The 27,435-nt window shown below is 37.4% G+C and overlaps 1 pseudogene; it reads right to left on the bottom strand.

Moving 5' to 3' along the window:
- Positions 1 to 13,516: 13,516 nt before the first annotated feature.
- On the bottom strand, positions 13,517 to 13,966 carry LOC112609913 (annotated as a pseudogene).
- Positions 13,967 to 27,435: the final 13,469 nt, after the last annotated feature.

Here is a 27,435-nt window from a genome sequence, read left to right as displayed (position 1 = left end):
GTAACATATTCTCAACTTCCAAAGATTAGGATGTGTCCCTTTTAAGGTAGGGGTGAGGCATCGCTGTTCCACCCACCACATGGATGGAGTCCAAATTTTCAACTCTTCAAAGAGACACTTCCTGACAACTTAATCACTGTGATTGCCACTGAATCACTCCTTATAGTATTGCTCTGTTTGATCTGACCAGTACTTTTACTGCCTGTTGCTTTATTGATTCATTTTTTTATTGTCTACCTCCCTTGGCCAGAATATTTGTTCTTTTAGAATAAGGAGTTCATATATCATACTTACCAATGTGTCTCCAACGTCTGACGTGCCGATTGCATAGTAAGCTCAACTGATAATTGTAAAATATGCAAGTCTTCACTTCATAGTATAGTGAGATTTACAAAAAATAGCATAAAAACAAAGCAACGGTAGCAATAAAGAAGTCAATTCTTGCAGTCTAGGACTTCAGCACAGTAACCTTTGTTCAGCGACCTGGTACATGGCAATTGTGACTAGTATTCACTGCCTTTCATGAGGCAGGAAATGTAGTCATTATTTGACAGAGGAGGATTCTAAAGTAAACCAAGAGGTTAAGAGTATTTTTTCAGTATTTCAAAGTCAATAAATGGAGGAGTTGGGATTTTGCATTCAGGTATTGAATTACAAAACCCAAGAAATTGACCAGTATGGTACAAAGATATTGCTGGAGAGAGAGGAGTTTGTCTTCATAAACTTCACAACACATTACTTGGTTCTTGTTTGGTGAGTGAAGAATGTTTTTCTATATATTGGCCCACTTGAATATGAGGCTGAATATGAGACTGATGGATTTTGGAGTTTGGTTTGGTTTGTGTGTGTGTGTGTGTGTGTGTGTGTGTGTACGCAAGAGCTCTATTTACTTGTCAATGATGTGAGCTAATTGTTTACTGAATTAGATAACAGCTTTTAAGTACTGAAAAAATATTTTTGTTTTTGTGCTAGCTGCAGTATAACAGCTACAGGAACAACACATATGATAGTTTACATTATTAACATTTCTGCCATTATTTTCTTAAATCTGGGACAGCAACAAAACAATCAACCAAATACAGATTTTTTAGTGTTTGCTAATTTTCTTGGGTGATTTATTGCTACCAATATGGCATCACTGAACGTGGGGTCGTGAAGGGTATATGTAAAGCAGCACACTATTCTTGTGTTTCTTGGTGATACAACTAGTTTAATCAAGAAGGCTGCATTTGATTCTGTAATAGACATACTGTAATCCTAAGCATTGCTCATGTTTAACAGATTTTTCCACCCCCTTTTGTGATAATATGTAATAATGCTTGTTTTATAGCTTGTACTAGAAATGTTTCTTTCTTGTGTAACCATCAATTTCATATTGAATGGGTGAGCCTTAACAGTTTTTCAGATAAGTGTTACTCAAAATGTTTTGTTCTTTATAGAATAAAAGCCTTATGACATTGTGAAGGATTATAGATAGTGTAGGTTACTGTTACTAGGGAACAGGTGAGTAAAGGAAGAAGAGGCTCGAGGCAATAAGTAGGATTAAGAGTTGTTTGTTTTTAAGAGAGAAAGAGTGGATGTGTTGATTGATGGGTTGCTTGAGTAGTTAGAAAGTGCTAGCGAAGATTTGAAGACATTGGAAAGACAGAAGAAAATTGTTGTAGACATATATAGAAATGGGATAATGTAAAAAAAACATGGAATAAACTTTTAATGGAAGACTAAAGTTATATAAAAAGATGTATAAGAGTACTATTATGTATGTTAAAGGAGTCATGAAGAATAGCAATACTCATAATTTTAAAAAGAAGCAATCAGTTTGATTGTGAATTTTCTTCAGCAGCCCAATATTATCAAATAGAAAAACAGTAAAAACAGATTTTTTTTTATTTCTAAAGTAAATCAAGAGACTAGGAATACTTTTTCAACATTTCAAAGTCAACAATAAATAAATGTTTATTTAGCTCTTGCTTTGTATTAACACTGGGTTAGCTACTAAGAATTTAAAGACAAATATGGCATGGCCTCTGCCTTGGGGATCAGTTCAGGGAGGAAGCAAGTACACAGACACTGACACCACAGAGTGGGGAAAGCCACAAAGGGGAGAATTTTCCACCTTCAGTGACTTCAGGGTACTTCCCTAGGGGTCTTGGAACATATCACCAATGGATAAGGGAGGACTAGGATGCATATTTTAAATCCTTACTCTTCGTTTTCCAGCTAGTGAAAATTACTTTACCCCTGAGGCTTATTTATCTATTCCTGAAAAAGAGATGACAATAACATTCTCTTCATGTTAAGTACTTATCCCAGTGCCTGGCAGTTAATTTGCACTGTGGGATTGTTAGGCAATATTCATAAAGTACAAAGGAGGTCGGTAGAGAGCCAGTGAGAATTGTAGAGCCATATAGGGGAAAGAGCATAGAAGAGAATTGGTGGCTAAGAGTGTCCTGCGTCGTGGAATAGAAGAATACTTTAAGAAAGAGATAATATGGGCCAGAATTGAGTAATGCCACTTAGAATGTGGCTGAGTGGGAGGTTGGAAGAAATATTTTGGAGACAGAAGCAACAGGACTTGGCAAATGGATAGTGTGGGCATGTGAGGGAGTGGGGATGATATCTCCAGGCTTTGAACCTCTGTGACTAGAAGGGTGATGCCAATGGCAAAAGTAATATTAATACATTTAAGGGAAAGTTTAAGCTGAAAGGGGGGCATGGAGTATCAGGGTTTGCTTTTTTTGAAAATGTAGTCACTTGTTAATGCTAGTCAAACATTCAGGTGGAGATAGATCCTGTGGACAGTTGGAAGGGTGAGTGAGACCAAAGATTAAGCAGTGTGGGAAAGACCAGCTGATGCTCACCAGTTCCAGCTGCTCCTCCTTGTTGCACACAAAGGGCACACTTGCCAGCATGCTTTGCACTATTTGCAGCCATGTGACCACGTTGCCCAAGGAATAGGTGCAGTAGCAAGGTACACCATTTCCAGAGCTGTTGTTGAAACTTACGCATCATTCTACTTCTTTCTCCTTCCTGCACAACTCACATAATTGGAAGTGAAGTATATTGAGAAAACAAAGCCCGACAAAGGAAGACATTCATATCCCTGAATCACATCCAGGGGCGGCATTGCCATCTTCAGTACTGAACTGTGACAGAAGCAAGCAAACAAACAAGAAACAAGATTTTCTTTCTTTAAGTCGATGGTATTTGGGGGTTTGTTTCTACCCAGCCTACTATGACTAAGGAAGCAGTCAGTTTTAGAGACCTACATTAGAACTACCTTTTAATCAACAGTACTGCTTCCCAAATAAAAATGTGTGTGCTGGCTGCATGTGAATTATCTGGTAGTGTGTGGGGGGAGGTCTTTTAGAAATAAATATTCCTGGGTCCCAAACTGGATATGCTGGTTTAGAAGCCCCAGTGAGAGGCCCTGAAATTTTATTAAGAAGCAATCTAGGTGATTCTTCTCTAAGAAAATAATGGAAGTAATTGACTGGAGCAGATTATCAAGAGGGAGAAAATAGGAGTAAAAGTAAGGGCCAAACTAATGACTTTGAAGAATACCTGCTTTTTTGTGATGAAAGGAGGGAATGAGTTAGAGACAATTTTTAAAAATTAGGAAGTCAATAAGGAAAGTGGAAGATAAGAGAAAATGTTAACACTTATATATGTTCGACGATGTCAAATATTTTACCTGAGTGCTTCTCAAACAATAACATGTCTAAGAATGACCTGGGTAGTTTCTTAAACTACAGATTCTAATTCTGTAGGCCAGAGATAAGTCTAGAGAGTCTACATTTCTACCAAGCTCCTAGATGGCAGTAATGATCTGGTCCACAGACTACACTTTGAATAGGAAGACTTTAGAACAATTGATAAGGATTAACAAAGAATGAGCTGTTGGAATTTTTTTTTGTTTTAACTAAGATGCCAGTGGTGATTGTTAAAAATGAGGGCTTTTTCAGGAGGCGGAGCTTGCAGTGAGCTGAGATTGCGCCACTACACTCCAGTCTGGGTGACAGTGTGAGACTCCATCTCAAAAAAAAAAAAAAAAAAAAAAGAGTGTTTTTTTGTTTGTTTGCTTTTTTCTTTAACGCAGTAAAGGAAGAAGCCAGATGGCATGGATTTAAGATGTGGGTAATGATGAAATGGAGGCATTTATTATAGACTATATTTTCTTAAAAATTGAGACTAAAGAGAAAAGAAACAAAAAGAATCACAAAGGGCAGCAGGGTTGTGAACAGCAAAAATATTTAATTCAAAGAATATTGTGGGATGAGATAAACTAGTACCTGTTAATAAAAAGTTAATAAAGTATATTACACACTTACCATTTATTGCTTTGAAAGATATAGAATATATTTTACTTTCCTTAACAAAGTTAAAGATCAATCAATAATATTCCCCCTTATATTATAAAGACCTTAAACTATTTATTATCTTCAATATTCATCTTAAATATCATTGTTTTCTAGTACTTTATTTCAGCATTGCTTTTCTTAACCTATCAAATTACTCACTGTTTTTTTATGTGCACATTGGTTTAGATTTACCCACATGTTTACCATCTCTTTTCTCAGCAGGTTGTCTTGGTAATTAATTCTTTCCAGATGGATGCATTATCCTTCTTCCTAAGTAGTCTTGCTACTTGAAATGTGGTGGCTGGGTCAACAGTATGGGTATAACCTGGGAGCTCAGTGGAAATGTAAAAATATCACAACCTAGATCTATTGAATTAGAAACTGTCTTGGCATGGTGGATCACACCTATAATCCCAGTGCTTTGGGAGGCCAAGGCAGATGATCCCTTGAGGCCAGGAGTTCAAGACCAGCCTGGGCAAGATAGTGAGACACCCTCCCTGTAACACACATACAAAATTAAAAAAATATCCAGGCATGGTGGTGTGTGCCTGTAGTCTTCACTACTTGGAAGGCTAAGGCAAGAGGATTGCCTGAGCCCAAGACTTTGAATGGCAGTAAGCTGTGACAGTGCCACTGAATTCCTGCCTGGGTGGCAGAACAAGATCCTTTCTCTGAAAACAAACAAACAAGGAAACAAACCCCTACATTAACAAGATCACTAGGTGACTTACAGCCATGAAACTTTGAGAAGTCCTAGGTGGGACCTGAGATACTGTATTTCTAACACCATTCAGATAATGTCCACGCTGCTAGTCGTGGCCCAAGAGACACAGTTTGCAGCAAGGCTTGAGGGTCATTTAGTATCATTTGCTAGTAGTAAATAATCTCAGGCTTTGATGTTTGAAAAAAATCTTTGTGTTTATCTTGGAGTTAGTGTCTAATGGGACATGACATTTGAGGTTGAGAGTTTTTATTTATTTATTTATTTTCATTTTAGAGATAGTCCTCTTCTGATCTGTTGAGAAATTTTCTTTTCTATTTTTTTTTTTTTTTTTTTTTTTTGAGGCGGTGTCTTGCTCTGTCACCCAGGCTGGAGTGCAGTGGCATGATCTCAGCTTCACTGCAACCTCCACCTCCCAGGTCCAAGTGATTCTCCTGCCTGAGCCTCTGAAGTAGCTGGGATTGCAGGTATGCACCAACATGCCTGGCTAATTTTTTAAATTTTTATTAGAGACAGGGTTTCACCATGTTGGCCAGGCTAGTCTCAAACTCCTTACCTCAAGTGACCTTCCCACCTTGGCCTCCCAAAGTGCTGGGATTACAAGTGTGAGCTACTGTACTGGGCTGAGAAATTGTCTATTCATATGATTAACCTTCCTTGTAGGTAACCTCTCTTTTTCTCTCTTGATGTTCTTCTCTTTATCTTTGAGATTTTATTGTTTCTTTACTAATCATTTAATAGTGAATTTCTTTGTATTTATATTGCTTCATATCTATTGTGATTCTAGAATCTAAAATTTGGTCTGTAAACAATTCTGAAATGTTCTTATTTATTTTCTAGGTGAATATTGCCTTCCCCATGTTTTTCCTCTTCTCTCCTTTTAGAATTTCTTTTTAACATTTCTTAGATCTTCTCATTCAATCCTTAGTATCTCTTAATCTCTCTTTTATATTTTATACAGTTTGCCTGTATGTATTACATTATAAATAATTTATTGAGATTTACATTCTGGTTCACTAATTCCCTCTTCAGCTATGCCTTATTATGTGTTTAAAATTTATACTGAGTTTATCATTAAATACCTATGTTTTCCATTTCTCTCTATGTTTTTGGTTTTTTTTTGGGGGGGGGACGGAGTCTCGCTCTGTCGCCCAGCTGGAGTGCAGTGGCGCAATCTCGGCTCACTGCAAGCTCCGCCTCCTGGGTTCACCCCATTCTCCTGCCTCAGCCTCCCAAGTAGCTGGGACTACAGGCGCCCGCCACCACGCCCGGCTAATTTTTTGTATTTTTAGTAGAGACGGGGTTTCACCGTGTTAGCCAGGGTGATCTCCATCTCCTGACCTCGTGATCCACCCGCCTCGGTCTCCCAAAGTGCTAGGATTACAGGCGTGAGCCACTGCGCCTGGCCCATTTCTCTCTATGTATATCTTGTTAGTTTTTTTTCAATGTTATCATGTTCTGTTTTACCTATTTTAGACCATTTTTTTCTCAAATAATTTTAAATGTATTTATGTTTTAGTCTGCATTCATTATCTCCTCTACTAAAGGTTTTTGGAAGTCTAATATGTTCTTTATGCAAGATCTTGCCTGTGGTGACTTGTTTCCTTGAGCAGCATTTAAACTTTAATGTACACAGTTTACCCTTGAACAATACAAGCTTGAACTCTGTGGGCCCACTTAATACAATGAGTCTTTTTTTCAACCAAATGTGGATAAAAAAATACAGCATTCAAAAGATGACAAACCCATATACAAAGCCAACTTTTAATATCCGCAGCTTCCACAGGGCTGACTGTGAGACTTGCGTATTCATGAACTTGGGTACATTGAGGTCTGGAAACCAGTGTTTCAGTGTATCAAGGGATGATTGTAGTTGAATTATGCAGCATCTTGTGAAAGTGAGTATTTCGATTCAGTAGGTCTAGGGGAAGTCCAAGATTCTTCATTTCTTTTTTTCTTTTTTTAGACAGAGTCTTGCTCTGTCACCCAGGCTGGAGTGCAGTGGTGCGATCTCGGCTCACTGCAACCCCTGCCTCCCAAGTTCATGCCATTCTCCTGCCTCAGCCTCCCGAGTAGCTGGGACTACAGGCACCCGTCACCACGCCTGGCTAATTTTTTGTATTTTTAGTAGAGATGGGGTTTCACCGTGTTAGCCAGGATGGTCTCGATCTTCTGACCTCGTGATCTGCCTGCCTCGGCCTCCCAAAGTGCTGAGATTACAGGCGTGTGCGATTCTTCATTTCTAACAAGCTCTCAAGTGATGCTCATGCTGCTGATCCATATGTCATTCTTCCAGTAGCAAGTTCTAAAGTTTTTGTTTGTTTATTTTGTTGTTTGTTTTTCTGTTATTTTCTGTTACTTACTTACTTAGCTTGAAAGAGATTCATGTTTGTGGCCTGATTTAAAACCCATCTGAAGAACATTTTAACCTCTGTCAGGGGCATTAACCTGGGACTGTTGTCTTTGTATCCATGCGTACGTGCTGATTTTGTTTTTTGGCATGTGGTTTCTAGGACCTTTCAAGTAGTATAAATTTGGATGCCAAATTCGCATTAGAGTTAGGTGATTGTTATCAGCTCTCAGAGGAGAGTTTTCTGTGTCCCCTTTCCTCCAATCTAGGGCCAATATGAGAAAGCAAGATGCTGTGCCATATCCCTTCGCTGGTGGTCAGACTCTTTCTATTGTACTCTCTCAGTGAAGGTGTAATCCTTCAAAGATTTTATTTGAGGGTTTCAGACCCAACTCCCCACCTTGTATGGACCCAAGGACTTCTCTTCCAATTTGTTCATTAAATCCAAATTCTCAGGACATCCCAACAGTAAGTAGAGGCTTATTCTATGGTTTCTAGATTTCCTTTCATTTTTGACATCTGGTTATGTTTCTTATGTTTTATCTAGTATTACTAGATGTTTCATATTGAAATGTATTGTATTTGAAGATATCTGATATTCAGTATCATTGTAATATAAAACTTTTAAGCATTTTAGAAGGATTTCTAAAAAAATAGAATTTTTTAAGTATATATGTCTAATATTAACAGTTAAAATCCTAAGAATCTGGAAGGTCTCAATTCTAAGGGACTCCTAAATAGATAGAATTTTACTTTATTTAGGTTTTTGTTAACTAAACTTTACCATTATTACACTGAATTTTTCCCTTTTTTAACCAGTTGTGTTGGCGTAGTATAGACACAGCCTGAATCATTGTGAGGAATGGAAATTGGGTTTGACTCTATAAAAAGCCAAAAAAAAAAAAAGAGATGTGATGCCATGGAGACTGATGATATTTTCTCTCTCTCCTAGGGAGAGATTCAACCAAAGTGATGAACAAATTTAATTTAGGATTACTAAACTCAACTACAGGTATATCAACTGTAGGCATTTGCAAATGTGTCTGGCTCTGGTAACTAAGATACTCTTGAAGAGATTATTCTACCAATGCTTTATTCTAATTTCATGAAAACGAACAGGCTAGTAAAGCAATAGTATAGGCACTTTCTCTCTCATCTCTTCAGATGCTTTAATTTCTTAAATTGTTTTACCAAAAATAAAACAAAACAAAATGTAAGCAAGAAAGTGCCCCTTATTGAAATGCCTTGGGCAATCCTGAATGTGGAATATGCTGGGATCCAGGTCCATAGAAAAGAAGAAAGCCGGGTCCAAGTGATCTAGAAGCTTGGGAGAATAAAGTGAATTTAGAGGTTCGTGCTTCAGATTGTTTATAGAATGTCCAGTGTTGTGCTCAAAAGAGACCTTAGACTCAAGGATAATTCAAGTAATCTTTGGTAACAAAACAGAATGGAAAGGCTGAGAGAGGTGCTCTCCAGAGGGAAGAAAAGTATTAGGAGGAAGGCCATGCTAAGAGTGACAATTCGAAATATAACAAACAGGAATACATCCTAGATAATCGATTATTTACGCCTGAAGGTCAGGGATGAGCTCATGGAACAGAGATGAGAACAGAAAACAGTTGAGTAGTTCAGTGTGAAAGCTCTAGAGGTAGTCTAACTGGCTTCAAATTCCATTTTCACCACTTATTATGTGTGGGATATTATGCAATTAATTTAACTTTGCTAAATCTCAGTTTCTCCATCTGCAAAAGAGAGGTAATAAACCTTACAAAGTTGTAGAAATAATTAAGTAAGATCATAACACAAAGTGCTTAGCAAAGTGCCTGGTGTCTCATATGTGCACAAATATAATTTTATTTATTTATTTTTTGTTTTTTTGAGACAGGGTTTCACCCTGTCACCCAGGCTCGAGGGCAGTGGCACAGCCAAGACTCTCTGCAGCCTCAACCTTTCTGGGCTCATCAAATATAATTTAAAATGATTATAATGATAATGGTGGCAGTGGTGGTAGCATTACGGTCTAGCTAGGGTCTGACCAAGAAAGCTGGAGATAAGATATAGTTGGAGTTGTTTGGTTGTCCATTCATTCCTTTAATCATTCATCAACATTTAATACATACCAGATACTGTGCTAGGTATCTGGAATTTGGGAACAAACCCCAGCCATAGTTTTATAGACTTGCCAATGGAACAAAGAAGAATGTATTACAAATGGAAAGCTTTATTACTAGTCACCACTCCTCACTGGTGTAACCTTCTCAATCCACCAACTATACGGCTACTGTTAGATCACACACAGTATTAAGATGGACCCACTAATACATTTCCTCACTCGTTATGACTGACTTGGAAATGAAGCAAAGGTTGGTGACAGTGACAGCAATGATGGCAGCAGGAAACAGTACTGAAGTCTGAAATAACTGTAGCTAATTCTGGATTACTCGGTCTTCTCCAGGAGCCCGACTCTTCGTAAAGAATATGCTGGAACTACAAAAAAATGCCCCCAAGTGTCTTGGAGCCTCATGCTTATATTTGAGTGTTGGTTTGACCACATTCTAGTTCTAGAAACTTTAACCTATGAATTATCCTCCCTGATCTTCAGTTCTTTAATTCTATTCGGGACTGTGAAGTTAGCTGAGCTGATTGAAAAGTATACAGAAGAGTGGATAATAGAGGATGTGCTGAGTATTTCCAGATCCAGTCTCTACTGTTTTTTACATAACCCATATGAATACTGAATCAAAGGGCTTCCTTGCCTCTGATTTCTAGTTGCTTTTGACTAGGAGGAGTCACAGGATGGTTGAGAGGAGAATGATATCAGAATAGTTATCTCTCTACACATTTCATACGGACTATGTCTTTTTAATAAAGTCCATAATTCCTATCAAAGGTGCTCTCAGTTTAGCTCTCTCTAAATTCCGACAATCATTTTATTCCTGCATCCCTAAGGTAGTTATGTTTTACCTCTCTCGCTAGCTCCAGGTACTGAAGTATCTTTTGCCATAGATTCTAACCCTGTGTACATCTTTGTAATAGTCCCTTTGTGAAATGCACTCCAAATGCTCCCATTTATTTTTGCCTCCTGTTTCTTCCCGTCTTCTTGACCTCACCATATGGCTCTGATATTTCAGTCGGGATTTATATTTGCTTCACTCTCTTACTAACAATGTGAACTTTGGCAAATTAATTAACCTTTCTTGCCTCAATTCCCTATCCATTATTTTGAGCTAAGGATCATTGTGAGGATTATATGGAGCATAATAAGAATGTTGTACATGATAATTATTGAGAGGTGTGAACCATTTTGACAGATCTCAACTACTCTGCACCTGGAAGATTAATGAGAACAACTTTATTAAAACCGAGATTAGTGCCCCACTTGCTCTTATGGAGGATGGGAAAGAACTATTTTGCAAAAGAAAATAATATCCGATTTTAAAATAGATTAAAATTGGCACAAATATTTTCGGTAGCCAGCCTCCAAAGTGACCTCCAGAGATTCTCATCCCCTAGTCTTCATGCCTTCCTGCGGTCCCCTCCCATGCTGAACAGGGTTTGTCTGTGAAATCAGTAGGATATTACAGATGATTTGTGAATTCTAAGTCTGGTCATAAAAGACATGGTGGCTTCTACCTTGCTTTTCTTTGGATCATTCTTTCAGGGGGATGTTAGATGCCATGTCATGAGGATACACAGGCAGTCTTATGAAGAAGTCCAAGTGGCAAGGAAATAAGTCCTCTTACCAATAGCCAGTACCAGCCTCCCAGCGTATGAATGAGCTATTCCAGGCTTCGGCTCCAGCCAAGCCTTCAGATGACTGCAGATGCAGCGACACCTTTTTTTTTTTTGAACTGGAGTCTTGCTCTGTCGCCCAGGCTGGAGTGCAGTGGCACGATCTTGGCTCACTGCAAGCTCTGCCTCCCGGGTTCACGCCATTCTCCTGCCTCAGCCTCCCGAGTAGCTGGGACTACAGGCGCCCACCACCACGCCCGGCTAATTTTTTGTATTTTTAGTAGAGACGGGGTTTCACCGTGTTAGCCAGGATGGTCTTGATCTCCTGACCTCGTGATCCGCCCGCCTCGGCCTCCCACAGCGCTGGGATTACAGGCGTGAGCCACCGCGCCCGGCCGCTGCAGCGCCATCTTAACTGCACCATCTTGAGAGACCCTAAACCAGAATCATCCATCCAAATCAGTCAATTCCTGATCTGCCAGACCATGGGAGATAATAAATATGTATTGATACTTTAAGCCACTATGTGTTTGTGAATTTATTATACAACAATAAATAATTATGTTCTCTGTATTCCAGCGTATCTGTTGAATACTCAGGAATCTGTGATTGTAAAAGGCAAAGCCATGACCTTTGACAATAATTAATTTTAAATTCCTGAATCTCATGGGAATTAAGCCACAATGATCTATTATCCTAATGAGGAAAATCAGCATGGCTTTTCTTTCTCACTCTCGAGTAATAAACTACGTCATGTTGGTCTGGGTTTATTGAGTCTGTCGTCATAAAACAACTTCCACTATTACCCCAGAGATCTCCTTTTGTAACGTAGTAATTCTTGGCCATAGCAAAGCTACTTGATGAGTTTAGTATTGTTTTATATTTCCTCATATTCTCTACCGTTTCAGTACTACATTTATTTTATTGTACCATGTAATTATTTTCATTAATGTTTTTAAACTTTCAGTGACGTGTGCTTCTAATCCTGTCATGCTCTTACACACAGCTTAGACAAAGCCTGTTTATTTGGCCTCTATAATTTATCCTTTAATCTTCATTTATAAATCAGTTGGTTCATCTTCTTTCCTGGTTATTCCAGTTCTTTGAACTCATTCCAGCTCTATGAGAAGAAAAGGAGTTCCCCACTGAGAAATGTAGTTTGACCACAACTTTATCTCAGCAATGCACTGAATACTCATTTGTAAAGCTTTCACTTACTTTGGAAGGCAAAGCAACTCCTAAGAATAATAAATATTTGTACATTTTTAAAAAAATTATTACCTCTTGTGAAAATGTGCTTCAGTAAAACATGCTTGGGCTACCAAAGGTTCAAGTTATTGAAAGGGTTGCTCCCACCTAGAACTGAAAGTTCCTATTTACGTGCCAGCGAGAAATCAAAAGTAAAAGGTAAACAAAAATAACCAGTTCCCTATGACTACAAGTTTTAATTTTATGGTATCTGTTCTATGGAAGATTTCCTCCAAACATTTACTTCAAAGCTATTTTCCACACACACACAGAAAATTTCTTCTAGTGTTTTTGTCAAAGATTCTAAGCACGTGGCTTACCAGTATATATTACCTTTGCATTGCTCCACAAACACATATTTTGTTCAGGTAGTTTACATCATTTTGTTTTATTCGAAACACTATGACTTCATAGAAAAGCGATTTGGAATTCGGGAGCCCTGAGCTTTCATATCTTCATTCTGTTTTTGTTTTGTCTTTTGAGGGTTTTGGAGGTAAATTGTTATTTTATATTGGAAAACAAATATGCAACTTGGAATGGATTTGAGGCAAACTCTGCCCTAAGTAGATTTTCTTTAAGTGCCTAAACAAAGTTTAAAAAGCAAGTAACAATAAAGCAAAATGTTTCTGGTATAGGACCAGCAGTATAAAAAAAATAGTGTATGAGTACCTGGATAATACACTCCTTTTGCAATAGCGCAACTTTTAGGTACATATTGTTGACTGTCAATTGTGTATGCAGAGTTACAACTCCACACTGCAACAACAACATGCTGCAGTTTCTAAAGAAAACTAAAAAAAAAAAAAAAAAAGGCATAACCCAGATGTTCCCCCTTTGACAAACTCCATCTAAGTTTAGTTGTGTAGAAGGGCTTAGATATATCTAGAGTAAGCCACATGTAACGTGTTAGTTGATCAATTTTCTAAAATAAGTTTTCAGAACAATGACTGTAAGGTAAGAGAAAAAAACATGGAGGAATGGAGTCCTAGTTACTATGCATGCATTTTTTTGACAGTAGGAATAAACGTTTTAGAGATAATTTATAAACAAAGAAAAAGGCGAATAATTTTGTACAAGAAATGTAACATATTCTGTACAAGGTCTTCACTTTGCTGTCATCATTTGTACAAACTCTTCATCATTTACTTGACCATCACCATCAATACCTGCTTCCTTGATCATTTCATCAAACTTGTCATCTGTTAACTTCTCTCCAGGGTTTGTCATGACATGGCGAAGTTCTGCTGTACTGATATAGCCATTGCCATCCTTATCAAACACACGGAATGCTTCTCTAAGTTCTTCTTCACTTTGTGTGTTTTTCATTTTTCTTGCCATCATTGTCAGAAACTCAGGAGAGTCCGTTTTTCCATTACCATCAGCATCTACTTCATTAATCAAGTTCAGTAACCCTGCTTTTGTGGGATTCTACCCAAGAGACCTCATTATCATTTCCAATTCCTTTGTTGATATAGTTCCATCATCATCTCCGTCAAATAGTGAAAAAGCTTCTTTGAATTCTGGAATCTGCTCTTCAGTCAGTTGGTCTGCCATGCTGCTAGTGCTACCGGTTTCCAAGACGTGACCACAAAACCACTCCCATATCTTCATTCTCACCAATGAAATCTCTACCCTGGGGCATGTCATTTGCCTTCTGTTCTCTTCAATGTGTTCATAACTAAAATGGAAATATACCCACTCTTCCTTTCTCAAGGAAATGCTGTTGGGAAAACGTAAGACATCTTATCTACAAATAAATATACATTATAAAGATATACTATATTAGTATACTATAAAGTACATTTATAACATATATAAATATACTTTAAATATAATGGCAGTTTCTAATAGCCTAAAATAAGTCAATGATATTGAAATAAAATCCAGTTATACACAAAGGTCACTTACATTACAATAGAGATAGTTGAGATTAGAATATTAGGAGAAAATAAAGATTAACATACATGTTCAGGTAGCTTAACCTTCATGTTGTCATGGTGAATATTTATTAGGCTGTAATACTAGGCTGAAGTATCTCAAATTCATATCCTTTTACAAAATCAAGAGCATAATTTTATATAACGAGATGAACACAAGGGGTTAAAATAACATGTCTTTGTCATGGTGGGCATTCCACTTCAAAGTTATAGATCTGCATCCATCCTAAGAACGTGATTCCTTAGCTCAGAGAAGTCTCCTTGTCCCCATCCAGTGGGGACACTTTGGCATGCTAAGCTGAGTCAGTGCTTTCAGGGTGACCCGTGAGACACACAGACAGCAAATGAAATAACTGCCATTCCGAACTCACAAGCCTTCTAGAAAATGTGTTGTATTTGCTGAGTTCAATGTCTCCTATTTAAAGATTGTACAGGCAAAATAGATTTTTGGTCTCATAATCACTTGAGATAACATGTGTAAATCTCTACACATCATGTCTAGAACAGAATAAGTCTCAATACATAATGAGAGTAAGAATCATTGATTTTCTCATGTAAAGACCATCCTTTCTATAAAATATTGAAAAGCAAAAAGCTAATAGGAAATATCATTTCTTATGGACAACTATGCAGTCATTAATATAGGAAATATTTTTAATAGGATCAATATGTACCTCCAACTAGTATAATTCCTGTAACTGTCCTTTAAAATCACTTACATCAACCACAGCTTGTCACTTTTTCTCTTGTTTAGCACACGGCTAAGAGAGAATAGAACATTAATATTTTTATACTTTGTATATTATTTTTGACTCATAATTTCAAGCTTGCTTCTTAAAGGGTTAGAAACAAGCTAGAAACATAGGGGAATAAAACAAAGCAAAAAGAAGAAAAAAAAACAAAAACGTCCAAGATATAGATAGGTCTGTACTCAATGGGAGAAGATAAAATGAAACCAGATGGAGATTTTATACGTCTATTTTTGTTTCACTTCATGAAGCAGATAACTTAAAACATGTTTTTCAACATTGGTCTCCTAATCTTCTCTGTCACCTTCCACCAAAATGTTAGGTTGGCAAAGGTTCTATGTGTACCTCCTCCTTTATCACCCTTCGCTTTAGAGAAACATATGCTTTTATGACCAAGCTCTGAAATGATCACTGAAAGAAGCTGGGTAAATATTTTCAAGATAAGCCTGGAGATCTTACTGTCTCTAAATCATCAACAGACAAAAGGGAAAGAGAAAGAGAGTTTCCTATTCAAACATGTTGCTCAAGAGCTAATGGGAGTATTATTATGATTGATAGGCCAGAATCTTTGTCTTTAGGGAAAGTAGCAGGAACACTTAATGGGGTAGGAACTGACCAATATTTACACTGGAGATGAAGCCACGTTTTATTTCATCTGGGGTCAAATATTACTGAATGTGAAATACATTCCTCAGATGAATGTTGCCCTCTCTTCACCCCAGTCAGGGTGTCTGAGATTCCCATGAACTCTTGCAATCAATCTCCATTTGTGATACTCCCAAGATTCAAAGTGTAGCAACTAAGGAAGATTACATGACTGCTTCGTTCTAAGTTGGGTGGATACCAAACTATAGGTAAGTAAAGCTTATTACTCAAACTCTAAAAGCAGTGAATGTTCTAAGTGGTGTCCCAACCGCATGAGTGCACAATGCCTATTAAAGTAAAATGGTCTCTACATAAATCAAAACATTGGGCTGAATATTTCAGACATATGATAGCAGTATGATTCCGCCAGTAATGGTTGTGACTGAACCAAAAAAAAGGTGTTGTTTATACAACTATTTTAGCTATTAAGTAGGAGATGATTTTCTTATTTTACTTTCATATTCTGATATTTAAAACAGAAGTTTCAGATCGATAACACTGTCAGCACCGTCTTTTCTTATCTGGTTTGTGATGCCTTTAGTACATTAAAGTGAGAAGAACCAGGCCATCCTTGAAATTACACAGAAAGAGCTTTCTATTCAGGGCTTGCGTTGGAAGATCCCTCAAGGCTAAATTCTTACTTTCAGTTGAGAATCAGTCACTGTAAGTAAAGGAATGGAAGCTTCCTCAGGCTAATGATGCTATCGTATTTATACCAGGTTGAGGATCAGCACCAAAGTGTTGCCTATTCTCCTTTCACTGTCAGCTTCCTTGCTTCCCATTTTTTAAAAAAACTACTCCAGTCAGGGTTTTGTCTTTGCCGTTCCACCCATACTGCTCTTATCTGTGTCATCCATGACTTCTGTACTGAATGCCGTGGCCAATTATTTTATTTGATACAGTTGATCACTTCCTTCCCCTGGATTTCCACGACATTATATTCACATCGTTTTATCTTTCTGGGATTTTCAGTGGGGTTTGCTTATTCTTCTTCATCTTCCCAACCTCTAAATATAGGCAAGCTCAAGGGATCAGATTTGGGGCTTCTTTTCTGTCTACACTCACTCACTTAGAAATGCTGATGACACATAAATGTATACCCCAGCCAAGACTTCCCTGTGGAGATCTCAACTAGTACTTCCAGCTACCTATCTGAAGTCTTCACTGAGATGCATAATGGGAGTCTCAAATTAAAAATGTCTAGAATTGCTCAAGATGGATTAAGACTTAAATGTAAAACACAAAACCATAAAAACCCTAGAAGAAAACCTAAGCAGCACCATTCAGGACATAGGCATGGGCAAAGACCTGATGACGGAAACACCAAAAGCAATTGCAACAAAAGCCAAAATTGACAAGTAGAATCTAATTAACCTAAAGAGTTTCTCCACAGCAAAAGAAACTAGCATCAGAGTGAACAGACAATCTACAGAATGGGAGAAAAATTTTGCAATCTATCCATCTGACAAGGGTCTAATATGCAGAGTCTACAAGGAACTTAAACAAATTTACAAGAAAAAAAAAACCATCAAAAAGTGATTGAAGGATATTAACAGACACTTCTCAAAAGAAGACATTTATGCAGCCAACAAACATATGAAAAAAAAAAGCTCATCATCACTGGTCATTAGAGAAATGCAAATCAAAATCACAATGAGATACCGTCTCACGCCAGTCAGAATGGCAATTATTAAAATATCAGGAAACAATAGATGCTGGCGAGGCTGTGGAGAAATAGGAACGCTTTTATACTGTTGGTGGGAATGCAAATTAGTTCAACCTTGTGGAAGACAGTGTGGTGATTCCTCAGGGATCTAGAACCAGAAATACCATTTGACCCAGCAATCCCATTACTGGGTATATACCCAAAGGAATATAAATCATTCTACTAGAAAAACACATGCACACATATGTTTATTGTAGCAATATTTACAAGAGCAATGACATGAAACCAACCCAAATGCCCATCAGTGATAGACTGGATAAAAAAATGTGGTATATATACACCATGGAATATTATGCAGCCATAAAAGAGAATGAGATCATGTCTTTTGCTGGGACATGGATGAAAAAAATGTGGTACATATACACCATGGAATACTATGCAGCCATAAAAGAGAATGAGATCATGTCTTTTGCTGGGACATGGATGAAGCTGGAAGCCATTATCTTCAGCACAGGAACAGAAAACCAAACCCTGCATGTTCTCACTCATAAGTGGGAGTTGAACAGTGAAAACACATGGACACAGGGAGGGGAACAACACACACCGGGGCCTGTTGGGCGGTGGGGGCAAGGGGAGGGAGAGAATTAGGACAAATGCTTAATGCATACAAGGCTTAAAATCCAGATGATGGGTTGATAGATGCAGCAAACCACCATGGCACAGGTATACCTATGTAACAAACCTGTACATTCTGCACATGTATCCTAGAACTTAAAGTAAAATTTTTTAAAAAAAGAATATCTAGAAACTTCTGATCTTCTATTCAAAATCTTTCCTACTTCAGTTAATGACAAGTCTCCCCTTGCTTTCATCTAAATATCATGGACTCATTCTTGACTCCTCTCTTTCTCCTATATCTCATGTCTAATGGCAAATATTGTTGGCTCCAACTACAAAATGTTCCACTGACTCTGAGTGCTTTTGACCATCTCCATGGTCATCACTGGCCATTGACCACTATCTTTCTGGTTTCTGCAAGAGGTCACTGTTTCTGATCTCCCTGCTTCCTCTGTTTCTACTTTACAGACTTCTCCAAACAGCAGCCAAAAACATCTTCAAAAAAATATGTTTGGCTGTGTCATTCCATATTAAAACGTTAGTTTATGCTCTTGCTTTTCCATCCCATGAGACTTTATGATCTCGTGGAACCTAGATATTCACATAGCTGACTCAACTGTAGTCTCAAAGTCCACTGACTTTTTAATATTCTAAGTTCCTCCCTTCTTCAAAACACTCACCTTCATCACAGCATCTTGTGATACTTCACTTGAATTAGCCTTATTAACTCTGATCATTTAAACTCCAATACTATTCTTCTTAATTAACAACATTCAACTTTCATTCATAAATTCATTCAACAAACATTTTTTAAACATTAACTATCTTAACCCTTGGAGATACAACAATGTGCCTAAAAGGTAAATCTCTGCTTTCATGGAGCAAATTTCCCAGTGGAGGGAGACATGGCTATCTAAAATAATATCTTTGCAAAACTGTATAATTACAAACTGAGATAAGTAAGAAGAGAGTAAAATATAGGGTGCTATGAAAACTTGCAGCAGCATAACGAAACATAGTCTGGAGTGTAAGGGAAGAATTCCAGATTAAGTCATGTATTAGTTAGGGTTCTCTAGAGGGACAGAACTAATGGAATATATATATATATATGGGGGAGTTTATTAAGTATTAGTATTTATTAAGTATTAAGTATTAGCTCACATGATCAAAAGATCCCACAAGAGGCCGTCTGCAGGCTGAGGAGCAAAGAGAACCAGTCCAAATTCCACAACTGAAGAATGTGGAGTCTGATGTTCGAGGGCAGAAAGGATCCAGCACGGGAGAAAGATGTAGGCTGGGAGGCTAGGTTAGTCTCTCTTTTCACGTTTTTCTGCCTGCTTATATTCTAGTCATGCTGGCAGCTGATTAGATTGTGCCCACTCAGGTTAACAGTGGGTTTGACTTTCCCAGTCCACTGACTCAAATGTTAATCTCTTTTGGCAACACCCTCAAGAAACACCCAGGATCAATTCTCTGTATCTTTCAATTCAATCAAATTGACAATCAGTATTGACTATCACAAGTTATTATTGAACTGAATACAGGATGAGTAAGAGTTAACCAGATAAAAATTATTTGCACGGAAGAGGGTATCCTCACTCAGAGAACAATGCTGATGAAACCTCTCCCCTCTGGAAGATCATGGTCACCAAGAATGGGAAGAGAATCTGGAAACTGTGCAGGAGCACTCGAGGCTTCCTTTGACAGTTTCATAGGTTGATATTTTCCTTTAGGCTGATGGACTTCGCTTTTCTTATAAATCAGTTCTGCTGGCAATGAATTCTACCAGCTTTTCATGCCTAGAAAAATCTTTATTTTTGTCTTCATTTTTGAAGAATTCATTTTACTAGATATAGGATTCTATGTTGATGGATATGTTTGTTTTTTGTTGTTCTTCCAACACCTGAAAGACGACATGTCTTTGTCTCCTGGCTGTCATTGTTTCTGTTGAGAAATCAACAGTCTTTCTTACCATTGTCCTGTATATAATGTATCTTCTAGGTGTCTTCCTCTTACTGAATGTCTTTAAGGTTTGTCTTCCATAGTCCCTTTTTTTTTTTTTTTTAGAAATTTGTTTATGATGGGCATTGCTGTAGTTTCCTTTCCATTTATTCCATGTGGGGATAGTTGTTGTTTTCCTGAATCACTATACTTTTAGCAGATTTGGAAACATTTTCATTGCTATTTCATCAAGTACCTTTTCAGCCCTAAGTATCTCTTTCTAGTACTCTGATTATAGGTACATTGGGTTATTTGATATTGATTATTTTGATATTGTCCTATGGGTCACCGAACCATGGTTCAGTATTTTTGCCAGGTATAGATGTAGATGTAAATATAGATATTTCTCTTTGTACTTTCGTCTGGATACTTTTTATTTTTCTAAAGTTTACTGATTTTTGTAATAGGGCAATATTTATTATGTAAAAACTAAACCAAGTACAACAAAAACAAAGTAAAACTCCGATGTACTTCTGAAATCATAAAATTCAGTCACTAATTCAACTAATTCTTTCACATTTTATTCCAACCATATGTATTATCCCTTAGAAAAAATCTCTCCCTGAAATGTAAACCCATATATGTTTGGTTTAAATGTTACTCTATAAATTTGGGAGCGGGATAAATATCATAGTACTTTAGTTTTTCAGGTTGTTTGTTTACTTTTTTCTCAATATGTTCATTATAAAACTTTAGACGACAGAGAAGGGAAAACAAATTGCAATCTAATTACAAAGGAACTATCCACTTAGAACATTTTATTTAAATATAAATAATCTAAAATTTATCGTTTTAATCATTTTAAGCATAAAGCTCTATGTCATTAAGTATATTCATAATGTTGTACAAATATTGTCACTATCCACCTTCAAAACTTTTTCATCATTTACAATTGAAACTCTAATGTCATTAAACACTAACTTCCTATTGTCCCCTCTTCCCAGTCCCTGGACACCACCAAATGGTGTCCATGAATTTGATAAGACTCCGTAGCTCATTTAGGTGGACTTATGCAGTATTTGTACTTCTGTACTGACTTATTTCACTTAGCATAATGTCTTTAAAGTTTATCCATATTGTAAATATGTTAGCATTTAATTTCTTTTTAAGGCTGAATAATATTCCCTTAGATGTATAAGCCACATTGTTTATTCATTCATCCATTGATGAACCCTTTGGTTGCTTCCACTTTTTGGCTATTATGAATAATGCCACAATAAACCCATGTGTGTAAATGTCTGTTCAAGTCCATGCTTTTGTTTCTTTTTGGTCTATACCCAGAAATTACTGGATTATGCAATTTAATTCTACATTTAAATTTTTGAGAAATCAAGCTTACTTATCTTTTTTTTCTGCAGTTTCTAAACAACTGTGCAATATAGCGAGTGAATTTTTCACTCCAATATCATATTTTGAAGTGCTAAAATTTTCAGGTTTTTATAATTTCCATTTTAATGATTGTCTCATTTTTCCTATATTGTTGTTATATTTACTTTTAAATTATGTAGCACGTCTATAATTGTACTTTTAAAACACTTGTTTTTTAGTTTTATTGTCTAATTTCCGAGTCAATTTACTGAGTAATTTACTGACTTCTTTTTCTTTGTTAGGATCACATTTACTTGCTTCATTGAAGGTTTAATTATTTGGTTATGATGTTTCTTGCTGTGGTTTTCTTTTTGTTTATCCTGCCTGGGTCATATTGAGCTTCTAGGACCTGTTAGTTTATAGTTTTAAACAAATTTACCATTAAGATATGATGGACATACGGATGTCAAGTTAGTGCGTGTTTGGATTTTGGATTTTGTTCACTCTTTCTTGAATTTTGTTCTGGAGGAGGAGTTAATTTGCGTGCACATCAGTGTGATTATTTAGAGATTTGCTTTTAAGCTTTGCTAGGGCTCATCTAATGGTACCCTTTTCCTAATGAGTGAACTTGCTGGCACATCTACTGAATGTTTATGCTCTTCAACAAGATTTTTCACTCTAGCTAGTAGAAAATTAAAGATCTCATAGCCTTGTCCAAGATTTGATCATTACAGCTTACAGCTCCCCAGGATCTTTTCTTTACTCAGTAAGTTATTTTTTGCCTAGACTTTTGGAGTATCTTCCTACATGTGTGAACTTACTATTCAGCCAAACACTTGATAGGATGCCTGTGAATATTTTAGGAGCTCCTTCACTACGCAGTTCTTTCTTTCTACAGCTGTGTCCCAAGAATTCCAGCTGCATCCCTAGCCCTGAACTCCATCCCTCTTTAACTTAGCAAGCCCTTTGTTTTCTGATCGGGCTTCTCCTTCTTGCACTGCCCTGCAGAAAATGCCTTCAGGCAGAAAGCTGGGGTGCATGGCGGTCACCACTTCCCTTCTCTCATGGTTCACAGAACGGCATTACATGATCCGGCATCTATCATTTCTATAATCCAGCATCTATAACAATCAGATCTGTAAGAATTTTACAGATTTGGGTCTGGTTTTATGGTTGTTTTCAAAGGGAGATTTAATGCAGTGCAGTTACTCCATCATGACCAGAAGCTGGAATCTCTCCTTTCTGTTTGCATTCTCGGTTTCTATTGTTAGTTTTATAATTCTACTCTCATCTTAAATGTTCTGTAGTGGATTATTTTTGGCCTTCTCTTCATTTGATTCACTCTCTGGAATGATTTCGTCTGCTCCCATGGCCTCAATTTTCGTTAATATTCTAAGGACCCCTTAAATCTCTGTCTTCTGGCAAGCTTCTCCTTCCTATAATTCATGATACTCAATCTCCCATTGGACCTTACTATTTAGAAGTCCTAAGACATCTCCAAGTCTGCATCCAAAACTGAATTCATTATCTCTTTCCTTAGATGGGCTTTCTTCCTGTATTCTCTATTGCAGTGAAGAGAGACACACCATCCATCAGACACAAAACGAAAAACCTGGGGTTTATTCAAGCCTTCTGTTTCTAAGTTCTTACATCCAATAAGTTACTGATATGGTTTGGCTGTGTCCCCACCCAAATCTCATCTTGAATTGTAGCTCCCACGATTCCTGTGTGTCATGGGAGGGCCCTGGTGGGAGGTAATTCAATCACTGGGGTGGGTATTTCCCATGCTGTTCTTGTGATAGTGAATAAGTCTCACAAGATCTGATGGTTTTATAAGGGGAGCTCCCCTGCACAAGCTTTCTCTTGCCTACCACCATGATTATGAGACCTCTCCAGCCATGTGAAACTGTGAGTCAGTTAAACCTCTTTCCTCTATAAATTACCTAGTGTTGGGTATGTCTTCAGTAGCAGCATGAGAACAAATTAAAATAGTTACCAACTCCTATAGATTCTACGTATTTAATATTTCACAAAATCACTTCCCGCTCTCTATCCTCACTGCACTATCAACCTGGATCTGCCTCATTTATCCCATACGTCGCTTCATTGTTCTGCAAGTTTACTCTTATAGAACATTCTCTAAGTTCCAGGCACTGTTCTAAGCAATGTTTCATATATTCACTCTTCTAGTTCTTAAAAAACTTTACAGCATTGGTACTATTATTATTACAGAAAAAAAGAATCAGGACACAGAGAGAACTTCTGCAAGGATATTGCACAGCTGTTATTTAGAACAGCTAGGATGGGCAGTCTTTTCCCCAATCTTTGATCTTAACTGCTGGGATATACTGCTTCTCAAACTGTTGTTGTTGTTGTTGTGTGTATGTGTGTGTGTGTTTTGCCTTCATTCAATTCATTCTTCACACCGACTTTTCTGAAGTGTGAGTATGGTCATTCTTCTCCAATTAAAATATTTCACTACATTCTCATTTTCAAGGTAAAATATAAACACTAAATCCTTTATGTACTCTATTTATCCAGGAACAAGAATATCTTCCCTTTCTGTCCATTTTTCTTCACTCTAATGTCTCTACATTACAAAGCCACAGTTTAGATGTTTAGAGGAAGTATTTCCTCACATCTCCTTTAGCCATGTATGGCTTTCAAGCTCACATTTCATGTTCTCTAATCCTGTAGGTTTACTGATACTTTAGTATTTATCACATTATTTAAATCACCTGCCATACCTTACAGAGTCAAAGACCACGGATGGGTCTTTTACCCTTGTGTTTTGTTCCCAAATCTAGCAGAGTTGTTGAAACATTGTAAGTGCCATTGTAATTTGCCATTAAAGTGAATGAGTGACTGAATTAATAGAACAATGCATGTAACCAGCTGCACTCAACCTAACTCAAACTTCTGTAAAGACTTAATGTTGCCACTAAGTGAAGTGCTAGACACAGTGAATGGATATTCCTTTTAATGAAAAAATGAGTCATCTTCAATTGAATTGCTTCTAGATATCCAATCTAAATATCCAGTGTCTTGATGCTCCCTGTATTTGAATGGTATTACATCATTAGTTTTTCTCAGAAAACCATTTGTAATGATGGAATACTTCAGTGTAACAATTAGGTTTTCTAGTAGAGAATTCTCTTTAAAAATGGAGGAAGAGGAGGTGGCAGAGGTGGTTTGAAAGGCAGAGGTCACAAGTTGATTTATCTTTGTTTAGAGAGAGGTTTGGGAAGCAGCCACTAAAGTTCTTTTATTAACATGTGCGTTATCAGGCTGGGCACAGTGGCTTAGACCGGTAATTCCAGCACTTTGGGAAGCAGAGGCAGGCGCATCACCTCAGGTCAGGAGTTTGAGACAAGTCTGACCAACATGGTGAAACCCCGTCTCTATTAAAAATACAAAATCAGCTGGGCGCAGTGGTGCATGCCTGTAATCCCAGCTACTCAGGAGGCTGAGGCAGGAGAATCGCTTGAACCCGGGAAGCAGAGGTTGCAGTGAGCCAAGATTGCACTATTGGACTCCAGCCTGGGCAACAAGAGTGATGAAACCCCATCAAAAAAAAAATGCATTATCTATCTTCATCAGTCTGAAAAAAAAAAACCCTGGGTGTACAATTCTAAGTTATGGTCTAAAATCCTTAGATAAAACATGAAGCAAGGTGGACCAGTCTCGCAAATCTTTCCTGTGTGACACCTTACCTACACTCTTTCCTATCACCCCACCACTTTACCCCTGGAGTGCGGCATCCCTTCTTCTCTGTTCATATCCACGTATGCAGAAAAGTTCAGAAACCCATCTAGCTAAAGAATTAGTAAACATAAATGTTTTGTGAATCTTATTTTATTTTCTCCCTAGCAGGCCAGATAAGATTCAGACTATAAATTCTATTAGGCATCATGTTCCTGCAAGGGAAATTCAGCCAACAGGTAACCAAAAGAAGTTGCTTCTGCTTACCTTTCTTACATACCTACATTTCTTTCACATACTTCTTTTAAAGCATACTTCCTTTAAAAAAATGGGAGAGTAACTATCTCTGCTAGAAAATTTCCCTGATAAATCCTCTTTTTAAAAAGGTATTCATTAGCAACAATTTGCTACCATTTATAATAATTTGTTATTAAACTTGTGATTTTATTGGGTATGACACCAGCTGTATGGGGCAGATAAATGGATTTTGTTTGCCAACCCCTATAGTTCAATGTAATTTGTTTACAGAGCTGATTTCCCCCTAAATTCTCGCTGATTTCCCCTCTGTCTCTAATAACAAGACACAAAGGAGTCTTTGCTAACATCCATGGCTGGATTCAACACATTGACTTTTGTTCTTTCCCATCTTTTGCGGACAGAGTAAAATACACAATCAGTCAATATCCACAGGAGAAGTTCATATAGATAATTTTGAAAAAGAAGATTGGGTCAGCAACAAACCAAGCCAAATGGCTATAAATTCACTCAGCATCCTATACGGCATCCGTCTCTCTTCCACACCTCCTAGTGAAAGCCAAGTGAAATGCGCTAAGTCATGTAGCTGTATCTTTCCCCATACTTAGATCCAATCTTCTTGATATATGATAGTCTCTCTCTCTGTCTCTATGGCTCTGTCTCTCTGCTTCTGTCTCTCTCCCTCTCTGTTTCTCTTTCTCTGTCTCTGTGTATGTGTATTTGTGTCTGTCTCTCTTTCTCTCTTTTTCTTTCTCATCTGTCTCTATCACTTTCTCATGCACACACACACACACGTGCATGTGCGTGCGCACACACACATTCATCATGGTCTCCTTCTCATTCCTTCCACAATACACAAGGTTTCATGTTAGATCTGCCATTTGACAATGTGCTGTACTCCTTTACCTTTTCCTCCTTTTCTAAGCATTATGAAATGATTACAGTTATAAAACTTTAATCATCATAAACCTCATCCAAAAAAGTGAAACAATGTGTGACATGTTACTATCCCTCTGTGTTATGGTTACATAAACACAGCTTTTATTAATTTTACAGACTTTATCTCTGCTTTTAGAGTGAAAAAATTTTTTTGCCTTCTTAGATTTATAGAGAACTTAACAAATAAATACAAGTGTGTAAAAATATGCTTTTATTTCTTCTTTCTGACACTGGACAAATGGTTATTTCATAAGGTGGGTATGTCTCCTCTGGTATTTTTAGTATAATGATTATATGAGGGAATATACTTACTAGCTTTAATGAAGAGACAGTTGTTAAATCAAAGGATTTCTCATCATTATTTGTCCTGCTAAAAGAGCTTTCCACAGTAGTGGTAGAAAAGGCATTCATGTTTTAGAAAAATGCTCAGGATTCCCTCTCATCTGCTCCAAGGAGGAAGAACTGGCATTTATCTAATATCCTTTTTCCGGTTCATTTATATTTTATTCTCAGAGTCTATGAGCAATTCAGATCTACTTCGGTCAGTATTCTAAAACCAAACAAACCCAGACCAGCCTGGAAAACATGGTAAAACCCCATCTACACCAAAAATACAAAAATTTAACCAGGCATGGTGATGCACACCTGTGGTCCCAGCTACTCAGGAGGCTGAGGTGGGAGGAATGCTTGAGACTGGAAAGTGGAGGCTGCAGTGAGCAGAGATCGCACCACTGCACTCCAGCCTGGGTGAAAGAGTAAGATCCTGTCTCAAAAAACAAAACTGTAAAATGTTGTATTTTAAATAATTGTGTGTGTGTGTGTGTGTGTGCGCCTCAAATAGAAGCTTTTTCTCTGAAGAGCAGATTTGTCTTCAATATACATATATGCTCATTGGGCCAAAAGTCAGGAGATCTGAGTTCTACTGGGAGCTCTGCTACTTTTTTATGTGTGATTCTGAAAAAAAAAAAAAAAATCCCTTAAATTTCATTTGATGCAGTGTCTCCTCTCTAAAGTGAGGGGGTGGAACTCTTGCTTTTCTTTCATTCCCAAGCTCTTTTATACACAGCCCTTCCGTGGTTTGACAAATGTTGGCATATAATATGTTTAAGGCACAGATATCACATGCTATCGTTTAGCATATAGTGTAGAAATAAGATGTCTTAAGCCCTGCTTAGTATATTGTGTTAAATCCTTAAAACAAAG

Source organism: Theropithecus gelada, chromosome 16 (assembly GCF_003255815.1).
Source record: "Theropithecus gelada isolate Dixy chromosome 16, Tgel_1.0, whole genome shotgun sequence".
In the NCBI taxonomy this organism is placed as follows: Eukaryota; Metazoa; Chordata; class Mammalia; order Primates; family Cercopithecidae; genus Theropithecus; species Theropithecus gelada.
This window is presented reverse-complemented; position numbering and strand designations above follow the sequence as displayed.